This window comes from Lepisosteus oculatus, chromosome 3 (assembly GCF_040954835.1).
Source record: "Lepisosteus oculatus isolate fLepOcu1 chromosome 3, fLepOcu1.hap2, whole genome shotgun sequence".
Lineage (NCBI taxonomy): Eukaryota > Metazoa > Chordata > Actinopteri > Semionotiformes > Lepisosteidae > Lepisosteus > Lepisosteus oculatus.
In genome coordinates, this window is record NC_090698.1 from 33945807 (window position 1) to 33964284 (window position 18478).

The following is an 18478-nucleotide window of genomic DNA, read 5'->3' on the forward strand; positions in this document are numbered from 1 at the left end:
ACCGGATACTCAGACCTCATCGAGATTTTGCAGCTGCCTACTTAGATGACGTCGTAATTCATAGCACGACATGGGAACAACACCTACAACACCTGGATGCAGTAACTGGAGCTTTGTGAGAAGCAGGATTAACGGCTAATCCAAGCAAATGTTGTCTAGGGACCCAGGAAGCCAATTATCTTGGCTATACGATTGGGAGAGGAATGATCATGCCACAAGAACAGAAGGTGCAGTTAATTAGAAACTGGCATAAACCAAAAAGTTTTTGGGATTGGCGAGTTACTATCGCCATTTCATTTCAGGATTTGCCTCCATTGCCGCCCCATTCACGACTGCGCCACTAACCTAGTTGTTTAGAAATATGGACAAAAACGATCGAATTATGCGATGGGGCCTTAGTCTCCAGAGGTTTCAGTTCCAAACGGTTTATAGACCTGGAAAGAAACAAGGTAATGTCGATGCCCTCTCGCAAATGCATTGTTTCTTTTCCAGACAGCCCGAGGACGGGGCTGATCTCAGGGGGAGGGTCATCCAGGACAGGTATTTCAGGAACGATCTGCTCAATATACTCGATTTAGACGTGAGCAAGATGGCCGCCAAGAGAAACCAGCTGACCCGCAGATGGAAAGGGCGTATTCCAAAAAACAACGAGACACAGGTGTGTCTCATCAGGAAACAAAATATATATGCCTTGGAAACAGTGAACCATCACGGAAGCCAGTAGGTGAATGCATTTTGGAGGAGATAGTGGAGTTCGGTTGGTGAAGGATAACGGATTAACGGAAGAAATAAAGGATTACGGTTTATGGTGTAGCGGCAATGCTTGTTAATAAGACAGAATTAAGTGTTGCGGTGCTTTCCCAAATGAGGCCTCATCTCTCCCTTCATCTCTGTGGTGCAGCCACAGAGAAGCTATTCATGCAGGCTGATTTAAAGATGTTTTCTTTTGATAAGCGACAGCTCCCAAAGGGGGATGCACTTAGCTAAGCCTGGCTATCATGATCAATGGTCATCCATTGGCGTCTGTCTGTCTAGGGAGTGCCAGATGGACATCTGGACTGCATTCCTAAGTGTCAGGAGTAAGTGACTCATATCTCACCTTGATCAACCAATCAGGGACTGGTAGGGCCGAGTAACCCACGTGGGACTCTGATGCCCATGGAACTTTCAGCCAATCAACGAGCTGAAGTTCCTCCAGGTAAAAACAGGCAACACAGAGAGCCTATAGTGGAGACCTTCTGAGACTTTTCTAAAGGGAATTCAAAGGAGAATTCCAGGGCAGGACGGCCCAGGAGCAGAAGGCTCCCAAGGGCAGGACATTCTTGCAGCGTGCCTCCTGACTATCCTGAGACTCAGCCCGGACAACCACGGAACGGCGTGTGTGTCCAAGTGCCAGAACTTTCCTTTGTTCTAAGAGTCTAGAGCGGAGGTTGCCAGAGAGTAACCAGAGGATCCACCCGAGGTTAGCACCAGGAGCAGGCCTCGTGAACAGGTCAGAACTGTTGACAGCTGAATCACTATTCAGAACTAGCTCTTCATCAGGAACGAACTGGTCCTCTTCCTGACTTGCTGGGACCCACAGTCATCTTTTCTCCTGTGCACAAACTTTGCTAGTTAAAGCCAACACTAGCTAGCCTGTCAGTGAGCATCAGCAGTGCACCGTCACAAGCTGCACAGCACAGCCTGGCACCGAGCCAGAGAGCGCGGATTGGACAGCAACAGCCTGAAACTGTTTCTTTGTGCCCGCAGGAGATCTGAATCCCCAGAGATTGGATGAGTATTCAACTTCAATGCACTACTGCTCGAGAATTCAATTGTTATCCCATCCAGTTGATATCAATTTAATTCCTAAGAGTTATGTACTTGTTTTTAGTATCTAATGTAGAAGTTATAACCAAGTTCATTTACGAAACGGTCTAAATGAATGATATACTGAACGTATGTCCTCTTGATATATGTAACACTTCGTAACTGATTGAATATATCTTTTGTATTCTGATAACCCTCTCGATAAGATCTGTTAGGTTTACATGCATATTTTATGTATTAATATATATTAATATGTTATATATTAATATTAATATGTATCCTCGTGTATTAGTACCTGTGTGTGCGTTGTTTGAGTTATATCACATGGTTGGATTCTTAGGCCATCAAAAGAATCATTTTGTGATTTATTTTTACAATTAATAATTGTCCCAGTAAATGTCCAAACCCTACAGAACTGGTGCCTTCAGAGAGCACACTTGTGAGCACACTTGTGATTTAGATACGACACGGACTTGTGGTACTTTACGGACTTTGGAACCCGGACTGAATAAGGATTTAGAGAACGTATTGTGGACTGGCTTGGAAGACGAAGTAACTGGAGAAAAGAAGAAAAACTCCACGGAAATTAAAGAAGAGAAGTGTGGTGTGGGTACGTTTGTCTCAGCTACATAAACCTTTCCCCCAGAGGCACCACAGCAGATATTTTCCAATAAACTTTTTTAATTCAGAATTGTAATAATCGTACTTAACACCGATGAATGTCAGTAAAACCTGCAAAGAAAATATCCACGTTTTTTTCTATTCTTCTTGGCAAAATCATTCTAGTTCTGACAAGTTTGTTGAGCATTGTTGATGAACTGCGGTCATCATAAGTCTTGCCCCAACATTTCTATTGAATTCATGTCAGGGCTTTGACAGGACCACTTAATGTCAAGCGGTTCCATTGTTGCTTTGGCCTTGTGCTTCAGGTTACTGTCATCCTGAAATGTGAATTTTCATTTTAGATTCTTGGCTGCCTTAGGTTTTCCTCTATGATTCTCCTACTTCACATAATCCATTTTCCTCTCAATCCTGCAAAGCATCCCAGTCCCTGCTGTTGAAAAACATACTCATAATATATGCAGCTACCACCATGCTTGATGGTATGGTGTTAATTAGGTGATGTGCTGTTTTTGGCTTGTGCTAGATGTAACACTTTGCATTTAGGCTAAAAGTGTTAATTTTGTCTCTTGTTTGAAGACAAAACCTCTCACCATGTATCTGCAGTACCTTTAACCTGTTTTGTTACAAACTGTTTTAGTAACACCTTCTTTCCTTCCTCTTGCCTATAAGGCCCAACTTTGTTTAGGGACTGACACGTTATCCATTTAAGAATACTGACTCTATTTCAGGCATTAATCTTTACAAATCTTCAGAATTGCTTTTGACTTCATAGAGGCACCCCTAACCAGTTATCTGCTTGCCCTGCTGCTATAGGTTAGAAGAAATACTTGGTCTAGGTAGTGTCTGTGTGGTATGATGCACATTTTGCTTCTTAATGACTGTTAGCAACTTTAGAATGTTCTTAAAATCTTATAGTTAATAAACTAATCACTTTTTGTCTTTATTTTTATCCCGACGTTTAAAGCTTGGTCTTCATAGTTGGTTTGTCTTATCATTATATTAGTTATGACTAGAAATTCACAATCTACCTGAGAAACATGTCACAGAAACACCAATACTGCAGTAATGTCAGTAATAGGTCATGTTAAAGATGCCAAATGTGGTGCCACTACAAGACAATTACATCAAGCTCACTCATTTCCATAATCACCATCGGACAGCGGCAGCAGCAGCCAGAACACGCCATTGTGTTAACTTGTTTGATGTTAGCAATTAATGGCAACAGTGGCTGTACAGAGTACTTACTTGATTTTCCATGTGCAGTGTAATGGGTACCATAATTTAGAACTTGATGACATGAAACATTGAAGTGTACATATTGGTTTAGGAATGCTTCATCAAGCTTTGATGAAATAATTTTTTCATACTGTATATGTCTGAACAGAAAACCACTTTGCCTTTCCATGCTGGCAAAAATGCATTTTAGGGGGTATCATGTGTGTGAGCAGAACCTTTTAGCAATTAGATGTGAAGACTGGGGGTTGTATCTGTCGTTTAGTGCTAGGAATCATATAATAGTTTCAGACTGATAATACCATCAACAGTACATATAGTAATGTGTTTTATGTGAGTAAATGATTTAGTATGTGAAATGAAATGTCATTATTATAAGCTGTTATTCCATGCTTGCGTGGCAGCTGTGAGACTATTTTTTATCCAAGTTAGATGTGTGTTGTATGTATTTGGGGTTACATAAAGGGAGTGGCTCAATGCCAGTGTGCCAAATAAACATAATCAGTGCAGTCCTCTGAGTCCTCAAGCATGCCACAAAATCGATTGATGCAGACTGACTCTTGCCCAATTGGGCATCAGGGAGATGCACACTATAAATCCCTGTTTGCAGCAAAGTTGTCTGTCAGTGCTGTGCTGTGTTAGTGGTTGCGGGAGTATAATGAAGATGGACAAAAACTTATTTAATATCCTGAGAAACAGAGTTAACACTCCAATGGGAAAAGTTTGTATGAATATAAAAGCATATGCTTTTGTTTTTGTATAAAAGCAAATTCAGAGATGTACAGTGAATTTAATTGAAAGTGAAGATGCCAATGAAAGATCTGTGTGTACAAGTACATGGACACAAACAAAATGCTTATACAGTGCCGTGAAAACGTATTTGCCCCCTGACTTCCTGATTTCCTCTATTATTGCAAATTTTTGACACTCAGTGTTTTCAGGTCTTCAATCAAAATCTAATCTTAGATAAAGGGAACCTGGACAACAAATAACACTTTTTTTCTTATTTCATTTATTTAATGGGATAATTAGAGTCAGCTGATTGAACACAGCCAGGCTTGATTACAGCCAGTCCTTCCCTATATTAACCTCTCTTACTCTATTATGACCCTTACCATCAAACTGTCACCTTACAACCAAGCTGCCAGCACAAAGATTCAGCAAGCACATTATACCATTATCGAAGGAAATTCCTGAAGAGATCAGGTAAAAAAAAGCTGTTGATAACTATCAGTCTGGAAAGGGTTACAAAGCCATTTCTAAGGCTCTGGGACTCCACCGAACCACAGTGAGAGCCTAATCTAGAAATGGAGAACACTGGGAACAGTAGTGAACTTTCCCAGGAGTGGCCGGCCTGCCAAAATTTCTCCAAGTGCACAGCATAAAATCCAGGAAATCACATAGGAGCCTAAAAAAACATGCAAGAACTGCAGGCTTCTCTTGCCTCAGCTAAGGTCAGTGTTCATGAATCCACAATCAGAAAGAGACTGGGCAAATATGGGCTTTATGGGAGAGTATCTCTTATTTGCCAAGAACCACCTGGATGATCCCCAAGCCTTTGGGGTGAATGGTCTATGAACAGATGAGTCAAAAGTGGAACTCTTTCGACAACATGGGTCCCATTATGTCTGGAGTAAAGCAAACACAGCAATTCACAGTAAGAACATCATACCAACAGTCAAACATAGTGGTGGTAGTATGATGGTGTGGGGATGCTGTTTTTGCTTTACTCCAGACATAATGGGACCCATGTCGTCCAAAAAGTTCCATTTTTGACTCATCTGTCCATAGAACACCCCTCCTGCCTCAGGACCTGGACAACTTGCCTAAATTGAAGAAACCATGAATTCTGCTCTGTTTCAGAAAATTCTTAATGTCTGGTCATTTGTCCGTGAGCTGAAACTGAAGCGTAGTTAGGTCATACAGCAAGACAATGATCCAAAACACAAAAGCAAGTCCACATCAGAATTCCTGAAAAGAAGCAAAATTAAAGTTTTGGAGTGACCTAGTCAAAGTCCAGACGTAAACCCAATAGAGATCTGTGGCAGATCTGAAATGAGCAGTTCATGCTTGAAAACTTACTGATGTTTCTGAATTAAAGCAGATATGCGAGGAAGAGTGGGATAAAATTTCTCCACAGAGATGTGAAAGACTGATATTGAATTATAGGAAGTGTTTGGTCATTTTTGTTCACTCAGGTTCCCTTTACTTAATATTAGATTTTGTCTAAAGATCTGAAAACATCCAGTGTGACAAATAGGCAATTACAGAAGAAATACTTTTTCATAGCACTGTACATGATAAAGTACATGAAACCAGTGATTTTTTAAAATCCCAAACAATTTAAACAGATTTCAACTTTATAAATATTTTCTTTACCTTACAGTAACATATAAACATGAAATAGTGTGGTAATGTTTCATTTATTAAATGCCACATATTAAATTATTAATATAAAAATATCTGTTTTGTGAAATAAATAGAGCTCAGGCTTTGACTGCATGAGCAAGTGGGTGTCTGCATCTCCTCAGGAAGAAAAGTAAATATGACCAAATCTGTCTGCTTTTGGTATGTAAGCAGCAAACTTATAATGTTTTATTGTATTATATTTAAGATAATGATTATTGTTTATCGATCAAACTATTTTCTAAATAGCTTTATCAGTACAGGGTTGCAGGGGAAACAGAGCCTATTCTAGCAAGCAACGGGCACAAGGCAGAATACACCCTGGAGAGGACGCTGGTCCATCTCAGGGCACAGACACAAACACAGGCATGCACACGCTCATACCAGAACCCAATTAACCTGCAAGTGGGTCTTTCAACAGTGGGAGGAAACCAGAGCACCTGGAAGAAACCTATAAGAAAACATGAGGAGAACATAAAAGCTTCACACACATAGCACCCCAGGAATTGAAACCAGTGCCCCAGCAAAGTCAGAATTCCAACAACTGGGCCACTGTGCTGCTTATTGTGTATTCCCTTTTCCAAATTAATAATGTATAAGATGTCTTGTGACACAAAAGGTTTTAGGATATTAAACAGCTGGTATGGGATAGTATTTGGCCATTTGTGCATTATATTTGAATATTTAATTGATATAGTTTAATGTGAATTGTGTAAAGAAATGATTTATATAGTTTAATAGCTCACATTTCTTATGACTATTGACTACTGACTACTGCTGCCCTCTAGTGACATGCAAGAGACCTCCCTTCCAGCTGCACTATGGTCCTTTTTCCCTTTTTGCTGTAACATACCATACCTCTTCATACATGCTACAAGCTTACATGTTCCCTTGGCATGATAACACCAATGACTGAGTGACAAATGGCATTTAACTGGTTGATATTTCTGAATTGTGAAAGTAGATAACTATACAAACAACACTAACCAAAGTGGAATTTACTGTGTATACCTGGAACTGAAAATGCTTTAATTATTTAACAGATAAAACATTGACTACTACCACTGTACGAATAGATAATATTTTGGAAAAGTTAGGTTTTGTTCAGGCAATGTGACAACATCAGTTTATATTGTCATTGAAAATCTGTTTTGTACTTTTGTAAACCCAACCCTGGTCTTACCAATTAGCGTTAGCCTCCGTCACCTTCGAGGATACAGCGTTTTGTGTGTATACTACTAAGAAGTGAAATAAATACATTGCATATTAAGTACAGTAATATAAAAAATTAAACTGTACTGTTGCTGAATATCTCTGAGACTCCCAGACTTGAATCCTCCCCTTTATTACCCTCACATCTTTACGGCTTTTCATTATAGTTTCATGATTTTGATCTCTTGTCATCTCAGATTAGAAATAGAAACAGCATTGCTGTGCTATTAGCAACAAGCCTCTTTTTAAAGACAGTTCCATTCCATTCATAGTGGAATGATGTTTAATTGAAGTTGTCTTGTGCCTTAAATGATACTGCCTTATGCTGCAAAAAGCAGCTTCTGATTAAAACTTAATAAATAAAAGATTTCTAAATGTGAAACAAAATCACAACAGGGGTACTTGCCGCTGCCACCATTTGTGACTGAAATGGATAGGCAGCAATCAAAAGGATGTGGGTTTAAAATTGTAGTGGTTTTGTTGAACTGATTTGATAAGTGATCAGTATTCCTGAAAAAGAGAAACTGCCTTTTCTTCAGTTTGTTCTCTCTATTTGTATTTAAAGAATCAATTAATAAAATGATTGTTAAATATTTTGTTATGTAACATTGTACCTGTAATATAGATTATTTACAAAGACACAAACTATAAAACACAGCATTTGCTAAATATTAACCTGTAAGTCACACTCTCTCCTTTGTGTGTGCAAGGCAACGCTTAAGTCTCCTTCCGTTGGCTTCTTAGTCCTCAGTAGAATCTAGAGGCTATATTTCATTGACTATCAGAGATAATAGATATTTAATCATTTGTATTGATATGAACATATAAATGGTGTAAAAATTCATGTATTTTATATAAAAGATCACCCATAACTGCAATATATTAACTATCAGGATTCATTATGTGACTGAAAGTCACAAGTCTAGTAGTGTGTGGCTGCTGTTGAAAGGGATTCAACACACCAACCTGGAACACCTGTGATGCATGCTGTGCTTTAGGTTTCAGCTGCTGTCTGTTGGGATTCTGTCCCATTCATCACATACAGTCTAAACAAGCATGTGTCTGCTCAATGGTCTCTTGAGTTGTAGATGCCACTTGAAAACCCAGCTCATCGCACAGTGTTCAAATGGGCTCAAGTCTGTTGAGATGGGCATCCATATTATACTGTAGCTATCACATTCTCATCTCACAAGAAAACCACAGTTACATTAGCAGCTTGACAATGTGTGTATTTCCAGCTTAAATGTTTTCAACTTGGGAAGTCAAGTTTCCGGTAATCATTTGACGACAAGACGCAGCTGCCCAGAACATTACACTTAGCCTTTCCTACTGATTTGTTTGTTGTACACAACAATTGGCATATCATTATGTGTCTGTTGTTTGTCCTGGTGATCACTACAAACAAAGACATGGCTTCATTGCTATTCACAGTAAACAGAAAGTTGTCCAGCGTCAAATAATGTCCAGCCTCCTATATACTGATGGAACAAAGGCATTCTCTTGATAAGTGAGTAATGTTGGTTCTTTTTTGTGTTTTTGTGTTTTCTTTCTTGAATTTCACCAGCCTTGACATTCAACAGGTTATATTGACACTACATGTGCCCAATAAATGAGATGATATACTGCTTGCACAGCGCTTATAACCACTTAAGCAGTTTATTATGATCCATTTATCAAGATGAAGTCAAAACATTCAGTCAATATCCGTAATATGTATACTTTATTCCCCTTAAAAACAAACATGCATATTGCAAACATGCAGGTTTCTTTTGAATCTCATTATATTTGTTTATGATCAGGCTCAATATTTCATTTTTTTCTCGGGAAATGCACTACTTGAATTTATAATTCCTGACAATAGGTAGTTTGCCAAAGCTGTGCCCAAAGATAAAAAATGTATCTTTAAATTTATATTTTAAACGTTTTAAAGTGTTGTTTGTGTGATTGCACTACAGAAGAGTACTCCATTGTAACCATCTCAATTTTGAAGAATCTTTTGAAGAATTTTTTCTGTAGTTAAAATAATTTACTTGGGAACTGTTTTTTAAGTTTCAGTGTTTCAGTATTGCTTACACCTAACCCTAATTAATGCAAGTCCATTTTACAAAGGAAGTAATTTCTCAGTGATTTTTGAAATGCTACTTGTCATTCAGGCCCAGCCACAGAGGGGTTAATTCACTCATTCTAAATCACAACCTACGCATGTGCTCATTTTGCCTGCAGCTAGAAGAGGAATTTGGAATCTTCTCTTTCTGGCAAATTCATTCAGAGGGAGAGGTTTCCATAGTTACCAAGACCTAAGGAGCATTACTTTGCCAGTCATAAATGCTTAAAATTTGAGCTGAGTTCATAGGTTTTAACAGTTGGGATGACCCAAGTAAAGGTGGAGGAATACTGATTTTCGGTGTACTGTACATATTCAGGTTAAACAGAATAAAACTGCTTATATCTTGTAGTTTAAAACCACATAGGCTGGTACAGACAGCGACAAAAGTGATTTTTCTTCCTGTTTCATGTTCAGATTTGGTTTCTATTGATATGCTTTGTAAAACATATTTTAAATTTAATTAATGACAGTTTTTTGTCTGAATCTTCCGTTAGGCACAAAATACAAATTGCTGTTTGCAATATGTTCCTTACAATTGTTTTTGTCATATTACAGAATCTAAAACCATGAGAGTGTGTCTTAAATGTTAGAATCGTTCTTGATTTTTTCTTTGGTATACTTCAGGCATGTAAGAAAGGTATTAGTCAATGTACTGTAAATTGGGTAATAAGATTTGTAGTCTTTGAGCTGTCACAGTACAACATTGGTAACCCTAGTAAAATCTCTATCCACAATGCTCTACAAAGGTACTTTTATCCTGGAACGAGAGACCAACCAGTTTGAAATAGTAACTGTCTGTATAAGTCAGGCTTAAAACAAAAGGTCATTAATAGCGGTCATAATGTTGAATTTTATTGCCTTTCAGTATAGTAACACCGTTAATGATAGAAGTATTGGTGGTACTCATTATAATAATAATGTGTTGTAGTATTATTTACAGAGTTTTATGTTTGAGCTTTCTCTTCATTGTACTCTTGGATGATTCTGCCTGTTTGATTAGTGTTGCATGAGAGATCGAGTGAGAGGTCGATTATATCCGACTTGGCTAGAGAGTGGATGATGGAAAAGAGGAGATATTGGTCAAAGGGTACATTCCAGTTCCAAAACTAGTAAAAACATAAAACCTACAGCCCAGCCCAAGTGTCTTCAGTCTTTTATAAACCTTATAGTTAGTGTACATCTTTCAATAGACCTTGACTCTTCCAGAGTTCATACTTTAAGTATTTGGTGATTATACAATACAGTCCTATGCAATACATAGCTAGACACCCACCTCTAAATGTACTGTAACTTGTGACCTAAACTGTATGGTGATGAGGTTTAATTCTTAAAATCTAGTGAGGTTTTGGCCAGGTAAAAGTAAAAAGGTAGCATAAAGGATTTTGTTTTCTTAATGTACTGTAAAAGGTTTAGCACCTTATATAAGTATGCTATAGGAGTTAGACTTTGATCCACAAGTGGAATCTCAAGGAGATTCTTTTTTTTTACTATTTTGGTGTTAATTTAAAAGCAGTTGATATTTTTATAATATGTGGCTTTGATCTTTTCTTCATGGAGGTCCTTTGAAAATTGTATTTTTAATATGTACTGACATGGTCTTTCCTTTACATAGTAGAATGCAGGCTGAATATGAATCTTAATCAATCCTTATTCTTCATTTCTGTGTTATACGGAAGAACATGAGAATGATTACAGAGAAGAGGATGCCTTTCGGCCCATCTCATGTGTTTGCTCTCTAGTGTATTATCACTTAGTGTTTTGAAATCTCATTCATCAATTTCTTGAGAGAAGTCAAGACATCAGTTTTGAAAACATGGCTGTTCCATACTCTTAACCCTTTGAGCAAAAAGTTGCCTCAGTTTTATAAGCATCTCCTCATATTTTCCAGTTCTACTTCCTCTTCCTCCACTTCCTCTAGTGCTTATTCTGAAGAATTTTGTCAAGTCATTTGAGTATTTTAAATACTTGAATTAGGTCCCCTTTCAGTTTTCTCACTCCCAAGGCTAAAAGTATCAATAAAAATAGTTTTAGCCTGTTAAAATAGATAGGACAGATTTTTGGACAGATTCCAGAGCACCAATATTTTTGTTATTAATGTTGTGGCCAACATTGTGCATAATATTCATATATTCGTTATGAGGTCTTACTAATCCATTATACAATTTTAACATAACATCCCTTGATTTGCAACCTCCAATTTATCTAAATTTAACTATATATTCAGTCGTTTTATTGCTTTCTGACATTATTTCAATTTTTGAAGATGACAATGATGTCAACATAAACACTGAAATCATTTTTTATTGGTGATCTCATGATAGTATTGTAGCGTTTGCAGGTTCTTTTTCAGAACTAAAGAACAGTAGAGACTCGATTAACCAAGCACTGACTTTATTTAACAACCACACCAAAACCAAACACAGGATCTACACACACATGAGGAGACTGACGAACACGTACACACATTTAGGGTGGTAATTACCTAACAACACACTATACATTTACAGGACTACACAGGGCACTAGAATTACTAGGACATTACTGTATTTACACAGGTAGGGTCAGCCGCTGGTCATCGTGCTGACCCTCAGACTCTTCCCGGCTACCTCTCCCAGCATGCCCAACAGTACTACGAGCGCCTAGGGGCGCTTCCTCCTCACCACCAGGCGAGGGCGTTACAGTATCATCTACAAGTTTTTACTTTTACATTTTAATTCAAAAAGTGTGAACGATTTTGTTATTACAATAAATGATAAGAAAGTGAAAGTAACATTTACATTATTACATCCCAAACTGATACAGTGAAAGTGGTTGTTGTGGAAGGGTCTCTTCCCAGGAGACTGTATACCTCTGGCTGGAGGCGCCCGGGAGGCATCCTCACCAGATGCTCAAATCACCTCAACTGGCTCCTCTTGATCCAGAGGGCAGCGACTCTACTACAAGGTCCTCCTGGACTGCAGAGCTCCAGCAGCCCTCCAGAGAAACCTCATTTCCACTCCTTGTACCTGTGGTCTCATAGACCCTGAGGTCTTAAAACTGTATTTTCTAAACTGTACCATAAAGAGACCACTTTTTTTGTAGTTAAGATACAGTAACTCCATAGACTTTCATCTGGCAATTTCCTGGCTGATGCTATGCCGACCAATCCTAAAGTTGCTTAGGAGAAGCTAGTGTCATGATTATTACCAGTTCCAGTCTGGTCCAAAGCCCAATCTATATTGTCCAGCATGTAAAGCTCATTCAGTGCTCTAGATTTACTTTTTCTTGAGGATTCTTCAATATACTCTAAGACGAAACTAAAGTCTCAGATAAAACAGCAATCATTCTCATTCATTATGCTTTGTTTTTTTCAGCTGTGAGCTGCTTTTGCCTTAGAAGAGGTCAATGAGTTTTATGTGAGCAGTAAAAAGCTTTTGCTCTGCAGAAAATAGATGGAGGACCTTGTTTTGAACCTTGCTTCACTTTATTCTCCTCTTACCACAGAGGAAATAAGTCTGCCAGCAATGTAAGTTCATAGAAAGTGCATTTGTGTCTACTTCTGTGGAATAACATTGATATTCTAGACATGCAGAAAGGAAAAGTACAGTCTGGGTGAAATAGTGTATGAATTTTGAAATGGATGTGTAGTTCTAGTGTTATATACAGTGCCTTGCAAAATTATTCGAACCGTTCAAATGGTGTCCAGTTTTATTGAATTACAGGTGATGTCATTAAAGTGAATATTTTTAATCAAACCCTGAATGCAAAAACTAAAATAAGTTTTGTTTAAAAATATTCAGTTTTAAAATTGTATATACAGTACAGTATAGAATTTGCAAATTCAACTAAAAGAGGCAGTATTGAAAGATGGGTGAATATGTTTGCACTTGTGAAATTCCTTTTAAATTGTCTTTGCTAGAGGTTTATGAATGTTTGAATTAGTATCTGTCCAAGAAATATTTTTTTTTCATTAGAGAAAGAGAGGGATTCACTTTCTATTTAGAAGGATGGTCTTCATTGTTCCAGGAGCTGCTTCACTATGTCTAATGTTGCCTGGGCAGGTTGTGTGTAAGGTTGTCTAAATACCCAGTGTATAATAGTTTATTTTTCAGGGCTAAACCAAAGAAATTGGCTTCTTCTGTTTTCTGTTTTTCGAAAAAACAGCTATTACTATTTTGAAGAACAAATGGGATATTACAGATGACTGTGTTTTCTGGGTCAATATTTGCCTTCCAAATATCCTAGTAATCAACTTTGTCAATGTTCTTCATAGAGTGAGCTTGACCTGTGTCCTATGCTATCATGTGAAACTTGTTCCGTTGTCTCATGTGTCTGTTCCAGACCCAAATAGTGCTTGCTCACACATGGTGCTCCTGCTGAATGATGACTCTGGTCATAGTCTTAGTCTTTTACTGCCCCAGGAACAGATCTATTTGTCTGGCTGCATTGCAGCTAAAAGGATGTTGGTGTTGGACAATTCTGCTTTCCCTTCCCCTGGCATCATTGGATCCTGGCTTTTTATATATTATTTATGTAGAGCTTTCTGTTTTCTGGGTTCATGATGCCAGGTGGAGGAATGAAAAAACACTCTTCGTAGGGGAGGGTAATATTGTTTTGTGTGGTTTTCTGTATTTGATTTGTTGCATTCCAGCTTAAAATGAAAAATATATTTTTTAATAAATTGTATTTTAAAATATATTTATTTATTTTAAAATATATAAAATAGCATATACATGACTGTATTGTATTAATGCTGTAGATAAGCCTGTAGCAATTCAGTCCTTCACTTCAGTTTTCTGAATATTGAAGGGGGGGGGTTTTAGCTTAAACTTTTCTGTCTTTTATGATCCTCATTAACCTTGTATTTCAGGGTCTGGAACTATGTTAATCAAATATCTTCTTCTTGTGATTTTCTTTGTGATTGGCTTGATTTTTTTATTTTTTTAACTGCATGCAGTATTTTTGCTTCCCTTATATAATCACAAAAAGACTATTAAGAGATTGATATGTGTTTTCAAGCTTATTCTGTTTAAGAGTGTTGTATTGGACAGTGCGGTGTTTCCTGGTCTCTTAGGAGTTCAAAACTGTGACCGTACTATATTAATGCTGTAGATAGGCCTGTAGCAATTCAGTCCTTCTCCTTCAGTTTTCTGATAATTGAAGGTCAGGGTTTTAGCTCCCCTTCTAATAAGAAGAACCACTAATAAATGGATGGATGACATCTAGTGCTTTTATTCTATCACAATGATCAGAAAGATATTGACTGTAGCAAGAACAATCTGATGAGCTTAGTCAAAGTACAGTTGCCCAGATATAGCAGCTGTGCAAAAGAGGTGAATAACTGATGTCAGATGGCATTTGCCTGGATCTAGACAGTAAAACTTTGGTGTACAGACTAAAATCACATTTGCACTGCATTAAAATTGGGGCTTTATAAACTTCACAAAAATTCACAAACACTAGATTCTGATTTTGTATACTATTATTAGTTTATTTTGACTAAAATTACAGAAGTGGAGTTTAATGATTAGATAACATTGTTTGCTTTTCTGTAAACTGATCTTTTGTACAAGACTTTTTAGTTCATGAATCCTGTGTAATAAGAGCCTTAATTAAATTGTAAGGTACAAAGTGAACTGTGATTTCCGTATTGGGGGAAAAAAGAGCATCTTCAGGGCAATGAAATCATATTGTGTTGGACCTTCTCACATCAGTTTGTTGCTGACTTGTATTAATTTCACAGTATCGAGTGATGCCAAGTGACAAGGCTCTGCTCAAGATTTGAATTCTGCCCCTGGCAGTATTTCTCCACATATCACGTGAAGAGTGGGCTGTTTTCCTTGGCATACTTTTGATTGGACTTGGTTCAAGCCTGTGTTTGGCGTTTCTCCTGAAATGTGAAATATCTTGAAAGCAAGTCAATGCAATTTTTCTAAAATTCTATGGAAGTAGGTAATCTATATCATTATAGGTGGTTAATGCACTTTGATCCACAACTCTTGAACATTTTAAGTTTTAAATAATAGTCTGTATTAGATTCTCACAATGTACTGTGAAACTTAATACAATGATTTAATTTATGGTCAACAGAAGTCAAATTGAGTGAGATTATGATATGTGGGATCAAATTACAGTACAGTAGCTGAAATCTTAAAACAACCCAACATCTAGTTTTGTCGAGCTATCTTATTCTTTAGCTAATGTTTTCCATGAGTTCTGCATTTAACATACTTTAACAGAGGAAAGCCAATTTGCTTGCTTACAGTGTAGTTGTATCTCATCTGTAACTTCTTGTATCACATCTGTAAACCAAAAAATTGTAACACCTGGGTAAATGAGGGACAGCATATTGTATATTGAATGCAAGTGCTCCAAATCCAGTGTGGTTAATATGTTAATTAAGCAAATTGAATCCTGTCATGCTTAGTAAGTTTATCATGTATACAGTATATTCTGGACAGGCCTGAATTGCCTATAATTATGGCTAAAATGGCTGCAAAAGGAGACTTCAGTGAGAGAGGTGATTGTTGGAGTGCATTTGGCAGGAGCTTCAGTGACCAGGACAGATTAACTTGCTAATGAATGGAGAACAGTGGGCAGAATTGCGTACTCAAGGAATATGATACCTATCCATTAATTTGAAGTGCAAGGCAAAACAGGTGACCAGCTACAGTTCAAATGACCGTAAATTTCAAAGTGGGGAGCAAGCAGCCATCTTCATCAAAAACAGACGGAACAGGATACTATAGTTGGGTTGCAGTACACAGACTGTTCATCGCAACTGGAAATACAAGACCACAGGAAAAGGAGCAGTGGAAAGCTGTCATATGATCAGATGTATCATCCTTCATGTTCTCACCAAACAGACGGGCACATGCATGTTAAAAAGATAAAGAACTCTGCAGCACTGAGTTATGTTCCAGCAATGAAGGATTCTGATCACACTGGACAACCCTCAAGTGGGACCCCAGAAGAGGAGCTACACTACACCGGCAGTCCCAGAGGGGATTGTACCCGAGTGGTATTTTGCCAGGGGGATGGTCCCTCTACCACACAACCAACTCTGGTCCACACACACTAACTCACTCATACAGTGGACACAAAAGCCCTACTGTAACACCCTAGCAGGATGCTGTCCCTTTAAATCTTTCGATTATCTCATAAAGCTCCGTTTCTCTCTCAGTCTCCTCACAGACTGACATTCTCACTCTTTTTCTTGCAGGCTATTCCTCCGATAATCCCCTCCGGAACTGTCTTTGTTCTCCACCCCATCACGGGGTTACTGCAGTGGCTAATCATTCTTTGTTCATTCATATGCGGCAGCATGCTCTAACATCACCCCGACTAGTAGCGTCTCACACCTGCTACTGTCACGCTTCAGCCCCGCTCTCTCACAGCAGAGCCTCCGCATTTCTCCTCTCACCACTGCAGTGACAGCAAGACCGAGGTCCCACTTTAAACCACTTCTACACCTGCCGCTCAATCACTTATTTACATCAGGTGTGGTTTCCATGGCAACACGTCTCCCTTAATCCAGGGATCCGCCCCCACAGACCAGACACTCCCTGCATTTTACCACAATATATTTAATTGGGATTTTTTTACTTTAATTGACACAAAACATCCTATAATGTCAAAGTGAGAAAATATAAATTAATTCTAAGTATTAATTATATGTTTAAAATTGTAAAATTCCTTTGCTTTGGCCTGCATCTTATTTTGAAGGTTGTGTAATTGTATATTTAGGTGGGTAGTTGTGTCGGCATGCATAGGCTGCAAAGGAATAAGTAATAGGTTTATTCCATGCTGAAAAAAAGAAGAAAGAAAACAAAATGTTTCGGCCGTGGAGCCTTCTGAAGTCAGAATAGGCGTAGAGAGGTGTGAAATGAAACCTGCAATGAATGGAGAAAATATAGAAGAAAAGTAGTCTGTGGTTAAGAGAAGGGGGAAGATGTGATCCTAGGTTCAGGAAAATTTTGGTTTCTGTAGTCTTTCTGATGTATGAGTTCGGAAAACCGTCTTTGAGAACACAGATGGAGAAATGGAGAGTGGTCATGGCCGTCAGAGGTGAAATGCGAAACAGTGGGCTTTGAGAGATCTTTGATCTTCACAGCCCTAACGTTCTCTGAAGTGGTCTCCGAGTCTCCTTCCTGTTTCTCCAATGTAGATGGCTGGACATTTACTGCAAGAGATACAGTAAATAAGGTTGCTGGAGGTCCAAGATGCATCTGGTTGATCCGGAATTGTCCTGAGGGGCCTTGAGAATGAGTGTGGTGTTAGATGTGTACTTGCAGGTGATACAGCGAGCTCTGTTGCAAGGGAAAGTGCCTGGTGTGGATGGTTGCTGAGGGCGGTCAAGGGAGCTGTGAACAAGAAGGTTACGCAGATTAGGTGGTCGGTGATATGAGATGATGGAGCGGTCAGAAAAGAGGGCCCCAATGGAGGGATCATCCTGTAGGATGGAAAAGTTGTCGTTAATAGTCCTGGGGATAGGAAGTGTGTTGGGGTGGTAGGGAAGCACCAAATGAATGCAGTTGTTACGGCGGGAGTTCTTGATAGAGTTGATGGTCCGACGGTTTTTTTTGGCTCGGGCAAGGGCCCTGTCAATAACACTGCTGGGGTATCCTCTGTTGATGAAAAAGGAGTACATTTTGAGGGCTTAGTTCTGGAAGTCGATGTCGTCGCTGCATAATTGTCGTAGCCGAAGGAACTGTGAAAAAGGGAGAGAGATTTTAGTGTGTTTGGGGTGAAATGAGCTATACAGGAGATAGCTGTGTGAATCCGTGGGTTTGTAATAAACCGAAGTTAAGTCGGGGGTAGTTGATGGAGAAATTGATGTCTAGAAATGGAAGAGTAGTGGGAGATATGTTAACTGTATATTTGAGGGACGGGTGGAAGTTGGTGAAATGATGCAGAAAGCACTCAAGCTGGTCGTTGGAGTACGTGGCTGCACTGGCGCAGTCATTAATGTATCGCTTGTAGAGGTCAGGGACATAGCCAGTGTAGGAAGAGAATAAGCATTCTTCTACCCAGCCAACAAAAATATTGGCATAGCTGGGTACCATTCTGGTGCCCATGGAAACTCTACTCACCTGTTGGTAAAAAAGG

At 38.6% G+C, this 18478-nt stretch overlaps 1 protein-coding gene across 3 annotated transcripts in view; it reads left to right on the forward strand.

The window, feature by feature from the left end:
- LOC102686253 (E3 ubiquitin-protein ligase UHRF2) overlaps positions 1-18478 on the forward strand; it is a 155279-nt gene that overhangs the window by 91712 nt on the left and 45089 nt on the right. The window lies entirely within an intron of this gene.